At 35.2% G+C, this 22,838-nt stretch overlaps 1 protein-coding gene across 3 annotated transcripts in view; it reads left to right on the top strand.

Moving 5' to 3' along the window:
- LOC150101823 (RNA-binding protein 5-like) overlaps positions 1 to 22,838 on the top strand; it is a 455,027-nt gene that overhangs the window by 231,970 nt on the left and 200,219 nt on the right. The gene's annotated exons all lie outside the window — the stretch shown is intronic.

Consider the following 22,838-nt stretch of genomic DNA (forward strand, 5'->3'; position numbering starts at 1 on the left):
TTGACTAACGAATACATTCACGATTCACTTCCTTCGATGTAGGCAAAGCTGGTAGGGATCAGTCCACGTGGTTCCGCATATCATCTCGGTCTATGCTGATTATACTGCTGTGCCGAGGCCTATGCTCATGCTGAATCTCTGTCTGACCACTTAGCTACCTATGGACATCATCCTTCGCGACTGCTCTCGGACTTCCTTCTCCGGGAGTGAGAGTCTGGAGTGAATTGATGGGAAGTGGGTTATTAATTATCCTAATTGCTTTCTTCTGTACTAATTTTTTAGACAGCAATTTTTTTGATAAATTTTTTGAGTTTTTCAGCTTTAAAGCTAAGTGTTTATCAGAATTCCATTATAGAATGGTTTGAAGATTAGAATTATGCTTATAGAAGTAGATATTATGGAACTTTGTTACTTTGTGGAAAACAAGATTGGCCAAATGAGAAAGAGGAATTGAGGGTACAGTTATTAACGAAACTGTGGATTAGATTGGTTATCAACTGGATAGGGTTTTTGATACAATGATATTGTAAAAATAATCACTAAATAATCTAAATAAATTACTTTGTGTGCTAGAATTCTTTTTTATTTTTTGGTTTCGTAACCACACATGAACACTGAGATTCCTATGTACATAATCAGAAATTGATATTTATGTTTAAAGAAAAATTAGTGTTTTACATTAAATGTTCTTACCAGATATCTGATAATTGTAATAATTTCAATGGTAATCTGCTCTAATTCTCAACTTGTTAAGTGTACAGTGATATCTGTTGTTGGTCAAAAATATATTCTCTTTTTGTTAACGGCAGTGTGGTGGCCATTAATAACTTCCCACTTGATGCTTGTAGAATGAGTGCACATGAACACTGAGGAAATTCGTGGGCTGGACACGCAAAACACACACACACACACACACACTCCTAGACAGAGAGAATGTCAGTACCCAGGTAATCAAGTAAAACTGGAGGTAGCATAGTTTGAGAACAAAAACCAGAGAATTTTGTTTTGGACGTTTCTGTAAAACTTGAACAATCAGAAGATGTTAACAGGCAACTCTTAAAAGAAATTTTAATAAATCTTATCACTAATGGATTGATACTGTAAACAAATAAACTTGAGCAGAAAGAGACCTTTAATAGATGTTCCATTCCAACCTTCAAAGCAATACTAAAATAAAAAGTTCTTTCTTACTTTTTCAAGGTGATATAGATAAAATTATTTTCTCAGAAATATAAGTGAGGGAATTAGACAATCTGAAACTGTGAAGTGGCATTAATGAATAGGAGATCTACTTTCTTCATACATTTTGTTTACAAACATTAAAGGAAACTTTTCTCTGATAATTTGTGATTGTAGTTCTTATAATTAAACTACCCCAGGTAAGACAACATTTATACTCAGTGACACAGAATGGAACAAGATATGTATATTTAATGAAGGATACTACATATCAGGAAAGCCAAAGAGAGAAATGCAGTTTCATATTTTGCAAAAAGGCCTGATAAAGAACTCTCTAATGAACATTTATTTTATTTATTTTGTAAGAATTTGTGAAAAATTACATAAAGTAAACCAATAATCTGAGTCAGTGCAGAATGATTGTCTCCTTTAAAGATAATGAGAGATCTCAAAAATATAGTTTTTATTTAAAAGGCCTTGGATCCAGCTAGTTTCATAGTTAATAATTATATTTACCTCCTATATAGGTTAGTTGAGTTTTATTACACACGCACAGTGTGCCCATTAAGTAATGAGATGACAATTATTATATTAAAACAAAGAACTATATTTGGAATTGTCAATTACACAGATTCAAAATAATCTCCCTCCAACTTCACACAACGTTTTCATCTGTCATACAGAGGTTCGAGGGTATGGTGGAAGTCCTGAACACGAAAGTAACTGAAGGGAGCCTTCTTCAGTCTCCGAGTGTCACACCACATTGGATGGATGCACTCAGTGTTGCTGAAGCATTCCCCTTTCAAGGCAAACTTCACCTTTGGGAAGAAGAAAAAGTCTGCAGGAGCCGAATTTGGCAAATGGGGTGAGGGGGAATGTTCAGTCACATAGGTCAACTTTGAAGCCAGAAACTGCTTCACAGGCAGTGCATCATGTGTCAACGTTTGCAGCACAAACCTTGAACAAATCTTCCTCTTGTGCAAATCTCTTTCTAAGATTAATCTGGCTGTTTCCTTACTGAAAGCAAGCTGTACAGCAAGTAGCCTATTGGTTATTTGCTTGCTTGTAATGTGCAACAATAATTTCCTTAGCTTTTGCCACATTTTAATTTGCCCATCAGAAACTGGCTGTCCACAGCATGGTTCATCCACCAGGGACTCCCTCCCCTCTTTAAACGTTCGAAAACAAGCAGAACACCTGTTCATGGCTCAGATAGTCATTGCCATAAACGTTTTTTAGGTCTTGTTACATTTCTGTATCTGTTTTTGCTAATTTACAATAAAATTTTTTCATAGCTCTTTGCTCCATAACACAATTTCTGACATACTCCACACACACACGCACACGCACACACACACACACACACTTCAACAGTTGCCACTTCAACTGCTGCATCACCTGACTCAAAAGTTGCACCTGTGATTACAACACTCATGAGCAGTCAAAACTATAAACACATTTGTTACTTTTATTCTTAGGCTGTCCTGTAAAAAATCAATCTCATTACTTAACAGGCACGCTGTGTATATACATACAGCAGATTCTGGTTAATTGGTTCACCAGTTAATCAGGGCAGCTGTTTATTGGGATAAGTCTGGAAAAACAAAATGAGAATATTTATTTGGAACACTGCTATTTAATTGGACCAGCCAGTAACTTCTATCCCATGGAGTGTTAGAAAAATTCATAATCTTGCTTTAAAATTTAGTGCTAGTGATGCTTACAATGCTGGTGAAACAGAGCTGTTTTATAGTGTCACACCAGATAGTTTCCTGTGTTATAGACATGCCACACTGTTTGGACCAAAGAAAGTAATTGATTGTGTAACAATGTTATGCTGTTCAAATTTGTCAACAACTCAAGAACTGGTAACTAAAGTCGTTAATGGGAAAATGCCAGGCCTTAGTGCTTTAAAGGAATTAGAACGGAGAGTTCACCAGTTTAGTACTATGCCAACAAGCATCATGGATAACATATGAATTTTTTATGAATTGGCTTTATGAGTTTGTACAGAATTACAACAAAAATCAAGAAAACTTATTGATTATTGACACCTTAATTAGTAGGTAATCTTTTACATGCAGTACAGTTTATGGCCAGTATTGGCAAGGAATAAGCAACATTGCTCACTGTGGTTTTAAGTATTCAATTACGGATATGCCAGATACGGTATATCCGTGAAAATGACATGTCATTAGATATGAACCACATGAAACTATGAAGAATTTGTATTTATTGATGATAACCTTAAATACCAAAATGAAAATGAAGATTTGGAGGATGATATTATGAATAAAATTGCAGCAGGACATCAGAGGATATTAGAACAAGAAAGTTACGAGAATGACACTCTCTAGTTTCAATGACTGATTACCCACTATGCTAAAAAAAATTTATTGCTGGATTATGACATGACTATTTCATGCTGTACTAGGTGCCTGCCATTTGATTTTGATTTACAATCAAAAGATACACTCGATGATTTTCAAGAATGTTATGACTTTATGTATGTTCAAATATGTATTAACATATATAAATGAAATTATTCTTATGGCAAATATTTTACTTTAATTAAAGCCAATTATTTATCTATAAGTGTAATTTTGCTACCCAATAAATGGAAAACTTGTCTGAACCTTTAGTTTGGCTATATAATTAGTGCAGCCACTTAATTAGGCCAAATTATGTATGCTACTTTTGATGTGTCTCAATTAATTGCAATCCCCATGTGACGTCCTGTGTGTGTATTCATTTATTAACCTGGCGCTGGTGAGGTGGGAAAATGTAACAAAAGTGGTATGGTGGGTCCCACAGACCCACCCCAATAATTTATCCTTTGCCAAGTAAAAGGCTCCCTCTGTGGATTCTTCCTCACAATCTTGTTCTGTATCAAACTTGTGGTTACTGACTAATTCTAAATCAATTTCATCATCATCTCCGCTAAATGGCTCCTCGTCTGTCAAAGTTTGCCAATTAAAAGGCTCCCTCTGTGAATTCTTCCTCACAGTCTTGTTCTGTATCAAACTTGTGGTTACTGACTAATTCTTAATCAATTTCACTATCATCATCTCTGCTAAATGGCTCCTCGTCTGTCAAAGTGTCATCTATAAGTTGACGTAACCTCTGTTTTACCTGCTCGTAACTCATCTGGTAAAAAAAAAGATATTATTCTCAAAATACCCTCTAAATATTTATGAAAATGTATTTGCTTATAGTTGGTACGTAAAAATATAGAAGAGATAGCAGCAACGATAATATTTTAGTAGAATATACATGAAAACAACTTAAATTTCAGAGGTAAATATAGTCACACTTTTGTTAGGTGGGTTCTGGTGGACCCCAGCACACTAAATTTGCTTGCACGCAACAGCCTGTCATCTATGGCATCAAGCGGGTTATGGGAGGGGAAGCTATACTGAGGCATGACACACTGCCATGCATTGTTAAAAAGTTATAGTCTATTTAAAATCTTTGGGGTCTGTGACAACCCACCTGACTAATGCCTGGTTAAACTCACTAATATTTTGCTGGTTTTCTACCTATCATCATCAGAGCACAATGATAACTGTGACAACTGCACCATGTTAAACTAAGTAATTGTGGAAACCATTTAAATTGTAATTGACATCTAATGTCCTTGCGTGATGCCCCCTGTAGGATGATATGAAATTTTACTTACCCAGTCTTCTTTACACAAATATTGTTATAGGTGAACTTTTAAAAAAACTAAATGTTACGATAACAAAGCAAAGTAATCTGTTCTGTAATTGTCACTATGCATTGCACATAATTAGAAATATGTTTTCCTTTAATGTGGGTTTAAAATGCTTGCCAAAACACAGTTCATCACAACTAAGTTTGTGTTTTCTTTCATTCATTGTCCATAAGAAAGGTTGATTTATATAAATTATCCATAAACAGCAATTTTAATAGCAAGGCATAATAAAATTCATGAAAACAAGAAAATAGGCAGCACTTACTGTCAAGCCACTCACTTTACACAATGCATTCAATCACATGATCTAGACTTTTATAAAAAAATATTTTGTATTTTATAAATAACAGTATTAAAAAGTATTTTCATTATGTAAAATGTTCAAGTATATAATTACACTGTGCTCATACATGATGTAAGCTGTGATATAAGCTTAGGACAATATTACAGTTTTGTATTACAATTTTGCACCTACTTAAGAGGTAGAGGTGTTGGAAGAATAAGATGCATAGATGTACTACAGTATTTAATTACTGTGCCAATTTTAATTTCTGTGTATAATATTGTGAGAAAAGCACAATTAATTTTTTTTAAAAATAATAGATTGTCTATAATAGATAATAGAGAAAAGAAGAGAATACAATTTAGAAACACATATTACATTTATTGACTTTGAAAAAGCATTTGACAAAGTTAAAAGAAACATATTATTTAACATATTAAAAGAAAGACAAATACCAAATAATATCCTAAAAGCTATCACAAGTGTATATGAAAATAATCAAATACAAATAAGATTAAATCACGAGCTATCATATACGAGAGAGATAAACCAAGGGGTCCAACAGGGATGTCCTCTCTCAGCAACTCTTTTTAATATCTACTTAAATGGAATAAAAATTTACATCAAGGAATTAAACTTTCTCCTACAGTGAACTTAAACACTCTCCTTTTTGCCGATGACCAAATAATAATTACAAATTCTGAAGATAACTTACAGAAAGCTATTTCAGATCTAAATGAGATAGCCAAAGATTATGGTATGATAATATCAAAAGAAAAATCAAAAACTATGGCCTTTAAAAAACAAGATCCAGCAAGAACTAAAATAGTAATAGATAACAAGATCTTAGAACAGGATGTATGATCACATATGAAAATGAAAAAGATATAAACGTAAAAATTGCAAAATATTTAAAAATAACAGGTGTAATTAACTATATTTAAACCAAACCTAGTTCAAAAACAAACCAGACTAAAAGATTATCCCTACCAGTTTCTTAATGTATGGAAGTGAAATCTGGACAATAAAACAAAAAGACAAAGATTAATAACAGCAGAAATGAAGTTTATGAGAAAAACTGCAACGTATACCCTATTTGATCACAAAAGAAATGAAGAAATTATGAAAGAATTAAACCAAGAACCACTAATAGAAAAAATTAAAAAATATAAACATAAATGGATGGAACATGTTCAAAGAATGATAACAGAAAGATTACCAAAACAACAAAATAAAGTACAAGCCATTAGGAAAAAGAAAACCAGGACGTCCTCTTAAACGATTCAACAATGACTTCTAAGGCCAGAACAGGCCATGCTAGGCCTAAATCCTTGATACGCATGATGATAGATTGTCTATTACATATGTTGTGTTTACCGTATGTGCATGTAAGGTTAATATTAAACTAAATGAACACATTGATTTAATTCTAAAATATATTTATTGGATAAACGTAATTTAATCTAAATATATTCACACTATGAAAAACATATCAGTTTCAGTAAGGAAATACCGTGAGTAGACATTACTTACAATTATAATGGAATTAACTCATGAAAAATATTCTTTATTAGTAGAATTTTCATCTGAGTATCACAAGCATCATCAGTACAAGTACAACGGCTAATTAAACAATAACTGACATATTCACAAGGTGCCACCTAAGTAGCTAAAAGATTTTTTAGCCCTATGCTTCCAGGTGTGTCCTATGTCTGTAGATGTGTGTGTGTGTGTTCACAGGCCAGTTTGCATGTTCTGTGGAATGAAAAATCTGAGTTTATGGATGAAAAAAAAAAAAAAAAAAAAAACCCTTGCCTCCAAATGAGACTAGCTAACTCCCCTTTAGTTGAAAGAGACCAGGGTAAAGGTTCCTCACGTCATTGACGGGAATTGAACCCAGGTTTTTCTGACCAAAGGGCTTTGTCTATACTGACTGAGCTACGGAGGCTCAACACAAAGATGCGTTATCGTTAATTGGTGTATCTGATATGATATATCAAGATTGTATGTATACATAATGACTTGAATATTTAAATAACCAACTCTTGACTAATTCAGTGTGTTGGCTGACTTCTGATACAGTACCGTGTAATTACACCTACAGTTAACAATATTGACTAGCAAATAATTTCTTGGCACAATCAGATAATTGATGAATTACTATGTATAGAATAAATAGCTCAAGTGAATGAATAAATGGATTCCCAGAAAATCGACTGTAATCAAGAGCAGAATCCTTGAGTGTGTGCAGACTCTTCCATAGCATTTGTTCAATGATATGTGACATTCATATTGATGATTATTAGTTGTTAAGTTTCCAGCTTATTAAAGCTAACTGTTAACTTTAAAAATAATTTAAGCAAGAACAGCTTGTTCATAAAGAATTACTGACCCTTTTTAGGAATAGGTTGAATAAAAGAAGATACCAGTGAAATTGAAATCCATTGATGCTTCTTCTATCACATTGGAGAACTAAGGCTTAGATAGGGGGGTTGAATAATTTGACTACCGTTCAATGGGAAATAAATGTTTCCACAGCGATATACATTCATTTCAGATGTTTGAATTAAAACAACTGAAAATAGTGATCCAGGCAAGAAAATGAGTATAGAAATTACATTGGTCATCTCACTTGGCATTCTTATGCCTGACTATGTAGAAAGTTGTTGTATGCACATATTGCACTATAGGAGAAGAAATGAACTGTGAGTTGTGGTGTGAAATGCCTCTCTGCAAGTCAAGGTATAAGAAAAAAATTGAAGTATGGTGAATAGCTTGAAGGTAAAAGAAAAAAAAAGTTTCTCAAAATATAAAATGTCCTGTTCTTTGAACCTGTTGAACAAAATGGAATTACTAATAGCAACTCAGTATTACAATGATGATCTAGATTTGTAGTGGAAATTGGTGAATGGATATGGTAGATTTGACTGTACAATAGAAATATTTCATAACTTTAAAGAACTTTTTAGTGTAAAGTGAGGACTGCATTATTGTAGTTCTCATTGTAGATATATTATTCCCTCCCCCCACTCCAGTTGGAAAATGTATTATCATTTATATACAGAGTGATCAAAATTAAAGTATCCTTGTTTAATGTCTTGTGGAGTGCCACCCAGTGATCCAAATGGCGCAAAACTTTGTGGAATACATAGTGCATCATGCGAAAGCAATATCTGAGGGGGAAAAAAAAATTCCAAAATCAACCACCAAAGGTGCTGTGTGATATACTGAATGTAGATGTAATTTTGCTGTGTGTGTGTGTAAGAAGGCAAAAAGTGGCATAAACATAAGTAACACGTTTATTAACTTCAACTATGCACTCACAGGCTGTGCAGCTCAGTGTGCTGTCCTTCCCGGTATGCCACAGACTACATCCTTTGCACAGCGTGTTCAACAACAGAACACAGCTGGTTGGGATTGATGTCGTGCACATGCTGCATTATGCTGTCTTTCAGTGCTGACAAGTTATCAGGATGATCCTGATAAAACCCATGTTTTGAGAAATCCCCAGAGCCAGAAGTCATAGGGAGTCAGATTAGGTGAACGAGGCAGCCATGCAGTGGGAAAAGGATGGCTGATTACTCTGGCTTCTGTGAAATGTTCTCAAAGAATCTCCTATATGGATTGACCGATGTGTGCAGTGGCTTCATCCTGCAAGAAAATGACTGAATCCATGCACTGGCATTGCTGTAACTGTGGCACAACAAAATTGTTTATCATATTGAGATACCTTTCGAGCAGTAACTGATCAGATCACAGGACCTAGCTGGCAAATGTCCTCAAAGAAGAATGGTTTATGAAAGTTTGATAAGTATGAAGCCACTGTGCTTATTGTGGATCTGACGTGGCTCGAGAAAGTTCCATGTTTTGTCATAAAGCTTCCATAGCTTGGTTAGTATTGACATAGCCCTTTGGTTGGAAAGACCCAAACTTGAATCCTGTCTAGGATGTTGAAGAACCTTGTTGAAAGCCCCATAAGGGCTTTTCAACTGAAGATGAGTTAGCCAATGTTATATGAAGGTGGGAGACTTTTCATCTCAGAAACTGAGGTTTTTCATTCTGCAAAACAGACAACTAGCCATTACAACAAACATTTAACACAAAATATACTGGACTCATCCTGAATTGTTTCATCTGTAAATCCAGATAAAAACAACAATCAGCTTTCTGTTATGTAATAGAAAACCTCTCGTGGTAACGTGTACTATAGTTACTGACTTTCTTGGACAGAAATGATATAAAATATTTACTCCCCTTAAAATGAGACAAAATATTGAAGTTATCAGTATTCCAGTATAGTCTGAACTTAAATTTCAGTCTTCTTGGGCACTACTAACTCATAAATTCACCTAGATCTTGGTCATTCTCTGGGTCTTTTTCCTTGAACACTTTACATGCTCACGGGAAGTATGAATGTTTGTTTACCACGTGAGGAAGAGAAAGTAAATATTGATTACTCATTCTCGTTTACAATTTTTTTTGCTGCAAATAACTTCTGATTTATGGCAGGAAGGTTTATACATTGGTTAATCATAATGATATTTAAGGAAATTTCACAATAAAGACTACTGCTGTATTTTTTGCCTTATAAGACTTGGTTTTTTGTACCTAAAATTTATCTGAAAATTAGGATGCTTTATAAACTGATGTGTTTTTTTATGTATGCGCAGTTATGTGCATCATCACATGTTGGTAATGCATGATTCGGTTTGAATAGTTGCACAGTTGTTAACAGTCGCACATTCAAACTAGTAATCAATACATTACTATATTTAAATTTTTTTTAACCCATGGAATTCTACAAAGCACAGAAATAGCTATATGATTGCGTTTAAGCATAGTGTGATTGAGTATGCAAAAAAAAATGGCAATAAGGCAGCAGAGCAGTACTTCAGGTCTCCACCTACTGAAAAAATGGTAAGAACTTGGAAGAAATGAGCAGCAATTAATAGACGCAAATTCTGAAAAACATAATCTCTACAGAAAATCTGCAAAATGGCCAGAAATTGAAAATGAATTAAAAAACTGCATAATATATCAAAGAAGATAAGGTTGTTGCATATCTACAAAAATGATTATTCAACGGGCAAAATTATTGACAGCAGAAAGAAATATTATCGATTTTAGAAGGCTTTCGATTTATGAAGAGAAATGATTTATGCATGCATGCATAAACGAAAATATCACAATAAATGCTAGACAAATTCTAAAATAAAATAATTGATTCACAGATTCATCATAAATGATACAAATTTGATGTGCCCTCGAAGAAGAAGACTTGACTCCAAAGGTAAACAAATATTGTTAGTTCTGGTCATGAAAAACACACTGTGCTGTTGTTTTGTTTGTGCTGTGTAGATTGAACAAAATTACTACCTTTTTTAATTTTTAAAAGAAAAACAGTGCCCAAAGAAAAACTTCCAAAAGGAGTTTACATTCATTCATCCAAAAGGATGGATGGATGAGGATGGATAAAGGAGGTATGATCTAGATGTCCAGGCAATTTATGTCAGAAACCTGCTTTGCTAGTATTATTATTATTATTATTATTATTATCATCATCATTACGGGCAACTCCAAGGAGTCCTTAGACTCATCAAGGGAGGCCCTAAACATCATGTCAAGAATAACTATTCAACATCCACACATTATCTATCATGCTTTGCCTTGAACTCATTCACAGTCATGGCACCCACAATAGACTCTTTCAGCTTATTCCAATCATTCACCACTCTCCAAGTAAAAAACCTAGTTCTAACACCCTTGCTAACTACACTCTTGCCCAGTTTCCGTGGATGGCCCCCTAGTCCTCTCATACCAGTCCTGTTCTGAAAAATATCTTCTGAATTAATCTTATAGAAACCCTTCAGTAATTTGAATGTCTCAATCATACACCCCTTTTCCGCCTATTAACCAATTCCTGCAACCCACAAATCTTCAACCTGTTCTCATAAGGTTCATTCCATAGACCAGCTATTATCTTGGTGACGTGGTGGATTCTCTCCACCTCCTCCCCATCAAGAAGAAACCCTGTCTCCCAGATCTGGGCACATTAGTCAAGATGGGGTCTTATCAAGGCTCGATACAGAGGAACAATAACTTGCTTATCTCTGCTTGTCAAAGTATTCTTCAGTAACCAAGTGATTTGATGAGCTGTTTTAGCCACTTTTGCAATTTGCCCCCTAAACTTCAACTTGCTATCCACCAACACTCCCAAATCCCTGGCCTCGTCAATCTCCTGGAGTACAGTTCCACCAATGTGGTATACTGCTGCTAATCTTTTCACCCCAAAATGCCTAACCTTAGACTTTGCTACATTAAATTGACATCCATTCTCCTTAGCCCAGTCCTCCAATCTATCCAAATCATGCCAAAATTTTGACATCATGTGCATTCGCTATTGCTCTACCCAACTTTGCATCATCAGCAAACAAATGAACAGTTCCTCTCAGATCCTTTCCTTTATCATTAATGAACAAATTAAATAGTAGTGGTCCAAGAACAGAACCCTGCAGCACACCACTAGTCACAGGTCGTCTTTTGGACTCTACTCTCGAATAAACTACTCTCTGATATCTCTCCATCAACCACCCTCCTATCCATCTCACTAACCCAATATCCATCCCCATATGCTGCAGTTTACTGATTCGAATTCCACATGGTATCCTGTCAAAGGCCTTAGCAAGGTCCAGCAGTATCACTGTAAACCCATTACCCTTATCCAGTTCAGCCATCACTTTATTATAAAACGTGAGCAAGTTTCTGAGGCATGATCTATCCTTCACAAAACCATGCTGTACCCCATACAGTATCCCATTTTCATCTATCCATCCCTGTATTTTTCTCTTGACTACTTTCTCCAAAACGTTGACAATGATTCCTGATATGCTGATCCGTCGGTAATTTGAAACAGCAGTCTTGGAACCTCCTTTATGCAGTGGAACTATTTTACTCTCTTTCCACCCCCTCGGGACTAACCCAGACCCGAGACTCAAATTAAACAAAATGGTCAAGGGCACTGACAATTCTTTAGCTGCTTCACATAAGACCTGTGCTGGTATACCATCCAATCCCACAGATGTATTCACATCAAGGTTTTCTAATATACTATTCACCTCAATTCCCATATAAGCTATTGGTTCCTTCATTCCTGCAATATCACCACCTGGATGATATACTCTTGCAAAGTGCTCACTCAATAATTCCACTATATCAACTGATTCAGTTACCTCCCTACCAACGGCATTCCTTAAAATCATTCTGACCTATACTTTTTTTTTTTTACTTGCAGCATATCGAAAAAATTGTTTGGGATTCTCTTTAGCTTGTGTGGCTAATTTCCTTTCATGATCTGCTTTTGCTTTTCTTACCACGCTCGTTACCCTTCTGGCCTGTGCTTTATACTGTTCATGGGCCTACAGGTCACCTTTCTCTTTAAATTACCTCCACGGTTGTTAATTTTTTTTGCAGCTTAAGCTTAATGGTGTTATTCATCCATTTAACCCCTACTTGATTTACTATCTGGACTCTAGGTATACAGTCAGCCATTACCTCCTTCAAATGATCCTTTACTGCTTCCCATGCACTACCAACCTCAAGCCCTTGCAGTTTTACATTTTGCATGCCATGGTACTGAACCAAGCAATCTCCTAAGCTTGTTATACTTACCAGCCCGGTAATTCCACATGTACCCTTTCTTAATTGAAAATTCAACACATTTAGTCACCTTCCATGTTAAGACCTTATGATCACTCTCACCAATTGGTGGCAACGTGGTCATATTCATTACAGTCAAATTCTGAGATGCAATTACTAGGTCAAGCACTCTCAAATCCCTAGTATATTCCATTAATGCTGTCTCAGGTAGTTATCCCTTAATAACAGCATAAAATCCAATTCCTTCCTCTCATGTGTCCTCTCCTCCTTCCAATCAATGTTACCATAGTTGAAATCCCCCATAACAATTACCCTCCTTCCACTCATCGTGTCTATTTGTCTATGCATACTATCTCCACCATCTATTCCATCACCTGGTCTATAGCAGCACCCAACTGTATATTTTGTTCCACTAGTCTCAATCTCACACCAAATAGCCTCAAATGTGCTCTCTTCACTATCCTGCAGTTCAACTTCAATTCTCCTTGGCTGCAGTTCATCAGCTATCATCAATAACACTCCCCCCCCATTCTTTTCGCTCTGTCCCTCCTAAACACACTATGCCCTTTGTATTCTATCCCACTAGCTACATCATCTTCTGTCAGCCATGTCTCACTAATGATGCCAATAACCTGTGTCCAGGAAGAGCCAACCAAGGCCAAAAATTCTTCGTTCTTGTTCCTAATACTCCTGGCATTAGTATACATGAAGTGCAGAAGCCTGTTAGTCCCACCTCTATCTTGATGCCTTATACTAATTATCGCATTCTGATATTTGTTGTCCTTCATACTAGCTCAGGCATATTATACACATTCGTACTCTGAACTGTGTCACTGATGTCTACATATCCACTTCCTTCTCCCCCCCCCCCCAATAGCTCTAGTTTCCCTGATTCTGCACATCCACTTCATTCAGCAACACTTTTTCCAGTCACCGCACACCAAATCCAAATCCTTTCGCCCATCAAACTCACTCCACACATTCACAAACTCATACCACTTCTCCTGCATAACGCTATAGAACTGAAGCTGTTAAGAATGAACTTTGCAAAAATAGTTGTAATCCCAGGAGGACTCACCTCTACTCTTCTACCTTTAAATGTATGAATAAACAAACTATTTAAAGGATTTATCAGGGAAAAATGGATCAATTGGATGCAATCTCAAAATTTTGAGGAAACATCAACAGGTAGGAGAAAGAAGGCTGCAATTTCACAGGTGTGCAAATGGGTAAAGAGTTCATAGAATGAAGTGAAACCTGAAATTATTATAAAATCTTTTCAAAAGTATCGCATTAGTAATTCTCTTGATGGTAATGAGGATGACTTTATTTCAAGACAGTGATGACTCGGTCTCTGATGAATTAAGTTCAAAAAATTTTGAGAGTGAAGATGAAGGTGAATAAAGATTTGAAAAGAAGATTAATGAAATTTATAAAAATTATTTTGTTTATATATATATATATTATATGTTAGATTTTTTAATGATGTGATGATTTTCTAAGAAGAATTGTTTTTTTTTAATCTAATAAACAACATAATACATGTATTAAAATTTAAAATAAAAAAAAATTAATGTTTACATGAAAAATGTCATGCATTCAATACAATGGTGAACCTTATAAGGGGAAAATTATGGGTACCTGTTAATTAGAATAACATTTAATTAATATGTTGATACATTCAACACCAAACATGAACTTCTAGATTGGGAGGCAGTTTTAAAGAGTTGTTTAAAGAGACAAATTTCAGAATAAAGAAATGAACAATGAAACTTATTTGTGCTTACGGTCCCACAGAAGGCTCTCCTAAGCAAGAAGCAGAGCAATAGCATGCAGGTGATATGAAGAAAATGGGAAAAGCAGGCCATGTTGGTAATCCAAACAGTAGAGTAGGAAATGAATGCTAGCAGCAATATACAAGAGTTTTGGGAAATTTTTTATTGTGTATAGTGATATTTTCATGCTTGTTTAGGACCCAAGATCAGATTGGAAGGGACTGTCACTTAATTTTAAGTAGGATAAAAATGAATATCACATTATATATCTTAAAAAGAATTAAAGTTGAGCAGCTTTTTTTAGGTAAACTGGAGAATCAACTGTACAAATAGTATTGAAAAAAAAGTAAACACTTTGAAAACAAGAACCAAACCTTGGAGTCTCAGTGGCAAGCTCTGAAGAAAACATTGATAGATTCAGCTAGAGAGTTATGTGGTGAAGTCTGCAACAATAGAAAGATAACACTATAGTGGACATAAGTTAAAGAAGCAGTTGTGGGAAAGAAGAAAGCATACCAAAAGTTCCTAGCAAATACTGTAAATCAGAAGATTCCCCAAAGAATACAGAGAAAACTGTAAGACAGCTAAGCTATGTGTGAAAGTAAGGTAAATATCAGCTAGATATCAGAAATGACAGAAAGAGTACTGTAAAATGAACAGATTACGAAGATGGAGAATTTGTGGACTGCAGACCCTAGGGGATGATAGTTAATTAAGGCTAACTTTAATTAAATTTAATTAACTAAATCAAGTAAGAATTAAAGTGAATAGAATTTAATGTAAGAAAAGGTATGGCCATTGAAGAGAAGTGATTTTGCTGATAGTTGGCTAATCACATCCACTATTGGTCAGAGAGGATCATTACATTTGTGGATATCAGTTATCTCAGTAGGAAAAGGTTTGTGAGTAATCCTTTTGTTTTAATAATATGGGTGTTGAAGGATGGCAGTGGTTGTGAGACCCCCCCCCCCCCACACACAACCACCACAATGAAAGAAAGTGTAACTGCGACATCCTGCATAACAATCAAGAAACTCCTATGAGTGCACTACGTTTAGAAGTTTTAAGGCATGCTCATTGGACAGGGGATTCCTCCCGTCAAAGGAATCTGGTATAGGAAGTATTTACAGGCTTTTTCAGTCAGCAAGATTTTGCCAGTTATTGGAAGTTTATTTTTCACTTGGTTAGACTATAATAAATTTAGTTTAATCCTTTATCCAAGTGTAAGCAAACAAAGTTTGCACCTGAAAATATCTTCAGGACTGGGGTAAGGTAGTGTGATACATGTCTGCAAGGAGATGTGCTTTGCATTATGGGAGATACTGAGACAAGGAATGATGAGAGCTTGGTCCACCTTTGCTCGGGTGTGCCTGGTGTTGCACTACCTTATCATCAGATAATGCCTTTTATTCCCTTATATGGAGTAAGTGAGGCCTTATCTGGCATTATCTGATTATCATCAGATAATGCCTTTTATTCCCTTATATGGAGTACGTGATGCCTTTTTAACCCTATCTAGCTTTTGGAGACTGAGTAGGAAGTTCAATCTCCAGTAGCCAATCAGAGATAGCTGGTCCAAGACCATCACTAATTATGAGTGCAACTAATGAAGTGATGGACATACATGTGCTGTCATCTCTTGGTACTTAATATAACAGGATATGTTACTGTCTGAAATAATGTGGGTTTTATGGTCGATTTTCTTGAGTTTGAGTTTACAGGATGAAAAACCCAAGTTTCTGGGAGAAAAAAATCTGCTTGCCAATGCCAGTGATCAACTGACTCGGGAACTGGTCGAAGAAATGCTTAGAAAAAAGTTCCTCCATTCGGCAACTAGACTTGAACTTAAGTCTAAGTTTGGGCTGCCTGGTGCAGAGAATGCAGGTGGCACTGCACACTGAGCTACACAGGCTTATTTCTTCTGAGTAATATCATTTATAATTGCTTGTCATTTTTGCAGTTTGTCTGGTATCTTCCTCTCTCTTCCATTGATGCTTTTTGTGTTGATGGAACTTCTGTTCAGTTCTGTTGAGATTAATTCTATTCTATTCTGGTCTGGTTGGATTATAGCCACTGGCTAAAATAACATGCGGACTATATTAAGTGATAACAGTAGTATCACTGAAACAGATACCGTCTGGCTCTTTGTGTGTTTTTACTATTCCATACTGTTGCGCTAGATCAGTGGTTCCCAAAATGGGTAGTACTGTCCTCTTGTGGGCCCCCGGAACGATCTAAGGGGACTGTAGTGGCCTCATGAGAAATAGTGGGGCATTGAATTGAAGTAAGGGGTGAAAGCATAAAGGACAAGAATTAGGTGATGAAAAAAATTTATCATCAAAAATTTTGATATAACTGTTGTATATCAGTTATATCAAATAAAGTTTTATTTTCCTAAGAAATGTACAGCAAGTTACAGCATCGGCATTGAAGTCCAGTGACATAACTTAACAAGCAAAGTATTGGTAGCTGCGCATATTCAAGTGATCGGATTTTTATAAGCCTCGGCATTTTTATATGCATCGACAGGAACGTTCATGTTATGACTTGTTCACTGTATAATACTATAAATACATGAGATGTATGAAATCAGTTTTAGATTGTTTCTGAATTGTGTGACAAGCAGATAGCAAATGTAGTGCATAAAAATTTTAGTGCATATTGAAAGTTTATTTTTCACTTGGTTAGACTATAATAAGTTTAGTTTAATCCTTTATCCAAGTGTGAGCAAACAAAGTTTGCACCTGAAAATATTTTCAGAACTGGGGTAAGGTAGTACAACACTGGGAAACTCATAGCAAAGGTGGACCAAGCTAACATCACTCCTATCTCAGTAACTCCCATAATGCAAAACACATCTCCTTGTGGATATATAATGTTATGCATTAAGGGAAGGGCCACTATACATATCCACAAGGAGATGTGTTTTGCATTATTGGAGATACTGAGATAGGAGTGATGTTAGCTTGGTCCACCTTTGCTACGAGTTGCCCGGTGTTGTACTACCTTACCCCAGTCCTGAAGATATTTTCAGGTGCAAACTATGTTTGCTCACACTTGGATAAAGGATTAAACTAAATTTATTATACTCTAACCAAGTGAAAAATAAACTTTCAACATCTTTCTCTAAATCCAGAGTAATTTAATAAAAAGGTGACACACCTTTTGGTGACTCCTATAGGTAAAGATGACCTCGCTATTGCTTCTGCCTGGTATCTCCACTTCTGGGCCTGGCTCCCACTGGAGAGACAATAAAGGTCAAAACTAGTCTGGGTAGTGGCCCTTCCCTTAATGCATAATATTATACATATCCACAAGGAGATGTTTTGCATTATGGGAGATACTGAGATAGGAGTGATGTTAGCTTGGTCCACCTTTGCTAAGAGTTGCCCGGTGTTATACTACCGTACCCCAGTCCTGAAAATAATTTCAGGTGCAAACTTTGTTTGCTCACACTTGGATAAAGGATTCAACTAAATTAATTTTAGTTCATATTCAATACCTAGTCGGTACCTTACTTGCACAAAGCAAATTATTGTTGTTCTAATAAAACAGCAGGTTTCATGTGAGTATTTTTATACCTTTTCTTGTAAAAAGAATTTGGTTTAGGTAAGTGAGAAATTGCAATCTAGCAATTCTGTAAGTTTAACTTTTTTTTACAGATAGTATTATGGCTGAATCCAAGAAGAAATGTAAACAATATAATATTGAATGTTTGAAATACGGCCTGATTTGCTAAAATGTTGTTTCAAATGAATGTGAAGCCTTCAAGACTAGACGAACATTTGACAAAAGTTCATGCTGATAAAAAAAGATAAGGATTTATTGTATTTTCAAGCATTAAAGAAAAAGTTTGAAACAACCAACATTGGCAGGTATGTTTTCAGCTGCATCCAAACTAGATGATGATGGGTTACGTGCTTTTTAAACATTTCCTCACTGATTGCTAAATTGGGAAAACCCCATGATGTTGGTAAAGAACTAGTCCTACCTCTTGTGAGGTCACACACTGTGAACTGCACAAGCCAGTCTCTGATATTATCAAGAAAATTGCTTTGAGCAATAATATAGTGCAACGAAGGATTGATGAAATGGCCCAGAATCTTGAAGACACATAAGCGTGAGCATTTAAAAACGATCCGGTTCTCTATACAACTTGATGAGTCTACTTTACCAAGAAATGAAACCTTACATTTAGCATATGTACAGTACATAAAAGAAGAAATAATTTGCTGACACTAAAGGAGAATTGATATTTCATGCATTGGAAGAATTTTTTAGAGAAAAAGAAATCCCCCTGAATAATATCTTGTCAATTGCTACCAATGGTGCGCCAGTGATGGTAGGGTGCAATCATGGTTTTATTGCATATTCAAAGGGGTAGTGCAAATGTATTCACTGTACACTGTATGATTCATCATCAACATTTAGTTGCAAAATACCTGAGTGATCGCCTACAGGTCATTACAATATGTAATTACAGCAGTCAACAAAATCAAAAGTCATTCATTGAATGACAGGTTGTTTGGACAACTTAGTGTTGAAAACGATAAAGAGTTCAATCACTTGCTGCTCCATACAGAAATTGGTTGACTATAAATGGGTGCCTGTTTGAATCAATTTTATAAATTCTTTGACTCAGCGCTACAGTTTTTAGAAAACAGATGATTCTCTATGAGCCAACCTGATTAATTTCAAAAGTGACATAGCTTATTTGACTGACCTATTTAACAAATTTAATGAAACAAATCTAGAGCTCCAAGGAGATGAGCTGAATTTAATAAAAACGAAAGCTGTTATTCCTGTGTTTATGTCAAAACTCATCCTATGCAAATGAAACTTAGGATGAAGAGAATTCAGCCAGTTTTCAAATCTATCAACAGTGGAAAAATGTGATGAAGACGCTCAGCTATTGTCAGCACTTGGAGACTCTCCATTGTGATTTCAACCAATGAATTGAAGATATTCTGAAATGAAAATACCTGATTTGGTTTTGGACCTGTTTTCAAGTATGAACACAAAAGAATCTTTACAATTACAAGACGAACTGATAGAAGTAACAACAAATGAGGAAATTCAAAAACGGGTATCAACAGTTCTGGTTGCAAAAGCAGATGCCCATAATTTATCCTGGATTGTGGGCTATGTTAAAAAAGTTTTTAATCGTATTTAACTTCATCATCATATTTAGTGGAACCTAGGTTCAGTGTGGTCACAAATCTTTTAACTATTTTTTTTTAAACTGACTGCAAGTAGCTGATTGCCATAATTTAAGAATGCTGCCGCCAAATATCAATAAACTGGTAGCAGCAGCAGCACACCAGGCTCATCCTTCTCATTAGGATTGACTTTAATATTACTGATCGTTATTTACTATTTTATGTGCGATTTTTACATCTGTGCAACGTATGTTTGTTTTCTTAATTTTAATAGTGTTATTAAATTTTCAGCTCAAACTTGTCCTATATGTGCAATTTATGTTTCTTTTGTGGATTTCAATAAATAGTTTTAAACAGTTTCAAGATGTCTTATTTCCAAATTTCAAAAATCTCTACTAGATGCATAATAAAATGCAAATTTTTTTTCTGTATCTATCTGTTTGTTCATATAAAACTCGAGAACTGCTGATCTGATTTTCATACGATTTTCTTTTATATGTATCAGGTAGAGCTGGTCAGGTCTTAGAAAGTAGTTTCGGGGGTGGTGTGCTGAATAAATATTTTCTGGTAAAAGGGTGCGATAATCCAAATATGTTTGGGAACCACTGTTCCAAATGATGATGCGATTGTGCAAATACCTTCTAGTATATGTAGGCATTCTGTAAATAGAAGAAGATAATGAACCATTTGGAAGGCCTGTGATTAGTATATCTTGGAAGCAGAGACAGATATTAGATTTCTTTCCCATTGTGAAGTTGATTTTAGGATGTTGGCTATTTAAATGCAATAAAAATGTATCTGATATGTCTGGACCATCTGGCCAAATAGCAATCACATCATCTGCACAGTGCATCCAACTGGTTCAAATGTGGCTTTGTTGATTTCTTGTTTCTCTAACTGTTCTATGTAGAAATTGGGGGAGGGTGAACTCATTGCTATCCCATTTCTAGTTGTTTGTATATGTATATTTTTCCTTTCCATGTGAAACAACCAGCTTGTGCTGTAATTTGAATAATTCAGATATATCTGGGGGAAATGAGACTATCAAATTTAGCAAGATTTTCACTACTACAAACTACTTTTAGGGCCTGTGTTCATTCACAGATCCAAAAAATAAATCAGTTTTGTTTTATGTGGATTCCACTAATGAGTATATACAGGCAATTCTTAGTAATGGTTTGCAACTTCAAGAACAGTACGATTAGACACAGAGTTAGAAATCTCGGTTTCCCACATTCCTTAAAGCTATGTAAAAAGTGATCATGTAAGAAGCAAATGCTCTTTGCTCCTTACATGACCTCATTCCTTAGCACTTAGTTGATAGTATGTGTGACTAACCCTTGTTTCATCATCAGCCTGGTTGGTTGAGTGGTTAGCGTATCCACTCTCTAACCAACAGGTCGTGGATTTGAATCCCACTGTGGGCATGGATGTTTGCGATTTCTTACCTTGTCTGTAACCTTTGATATGGTGCAATATAACCTCTGCTGTTACCTTTAAACCATAAATCATCATCACCCTTTTTTTTTTTTTTTTTTTTCGTCAGTTATGTTTTATGTAGATTATACCCATGAAAGACTTCAAATCCCTAGCACATTATTACATGAGTGGGTGAAGAGTTAAATAATCTGGAAACATTCCACTAGAGACTAGTAGACAGAAGTGCCAAAGCATGGTGCTTCGGTCTCCTTTATCATCTAATAAATACAGTAAAAACCCCTTTTTTACACTTTTCAAGGGACTGATGGAAAAAAATGTAAATAGCAGGAAATGTAAAAAAACATTTAAAAAAGGTTAAAGTTGACTTACTAGTATGTGAGTCTACATACTAGATTACAAAATTTAATAAATGAAAATAAATGAATTTACAATTACATTTATCTATTTTAAAAAATCTTTATTTTTTTTAATTTTAATTTTTATTTTTTTTTGACATAGCATTCTGGTCTAAGCATTGAGTTCAATGCTTGACCTGCTTTTTATATCATGTTCAAAGTGGACACGGAGAGACCAAGATCTTTTGCTAAATGCACACATGTTCCGGCACGTCAATCTACACATCGCAGAATTGCCATCTTTTCTTCTACCGAAATACATTTTCTGTCTTTTTTTTCTCCATGTTACTAACATGGATAATCCACCACCGCATTGAAAGCAACTTTCACACTAAATTACATAGAGAAATTCTGCATTATCAATTCGTACTGTGATTGAAAAATCACGGTATCGCTCATCACTACATTACTGCTGCAAGCGTGCAAGTCACCTTGATGGTGGAAATGTAACTACGGCCGAAAGCAATGCTATCTGGGAACAGAAATGCGCAGATTTCCACAGAAATTGTTTCGAAAATCGATATTATTACCCGAGAAAAAACGCAAATCACGGGAAATAACGTCCACATCAAGTTGTTAATGGCGGGAAACAATATATCGTAAGAATAGGCCTTAAGACATGACCAATGGAAAATGACATAAATTGCGGAACGTAAAAACAGGGTTTTACTCTATATCCATTGGTGATCTCACACTGGGCAGTGAAAACAGAATTGCATTCATAAACATCCATGCGAATGGTGGAATTTGAGCCCACATCCTATTAATCCATTAATGTTACTGTTCATTAGAGAGTGAGAGTGGATGTTTCTACTCTGCCTACCACACCAGTGATGAAAATGAACATACATGATTTTCAAATTATTAACTGATGATTGTATTTCTTTTATAACTTAAATTTTTTGGTATAGCTTCATTCTGAACTGATACTGAATTGTTAATCAGTTTCGCATTTTTTATTTATATATGCTACTATGTTTGTGCAAGAGATTAATAAAAAGTTTATGGATCTGGTGTAATGTTAAAATATTGAAATGGGTATACTTAAATTTCAAAGATAAATGAAAGGGAAGGGCAGAACATATTATTATATTAGCTTACATTAATGACATTAATTTAATGTTATTTATTATTATTATTATTATTTATTATTTTTTTTTTGTAGGTGCATCACTTTAAATTGAAATTTTTATTTAATGACAACCTAAAAATGCAATGGTATTTAAGGAAACATGT

The sequence above is a fragment of the Typopeltis vanoorti genome, chromosome 11 (genome assembly GCF_054136105.1).
Source record: "Typopeltis vanoorti isolate ZY-2024b chromosome 11, IOZ_Tvanoo_1.0, whole genome shotgun sequence".
Classification (NCBI taxonomy): Eukaryota; Metazoa; Arthropoda; class Arachnida; order Uropygi; family Thelyphonidae; genus Typopeltis; species Typopeltis vanoorti.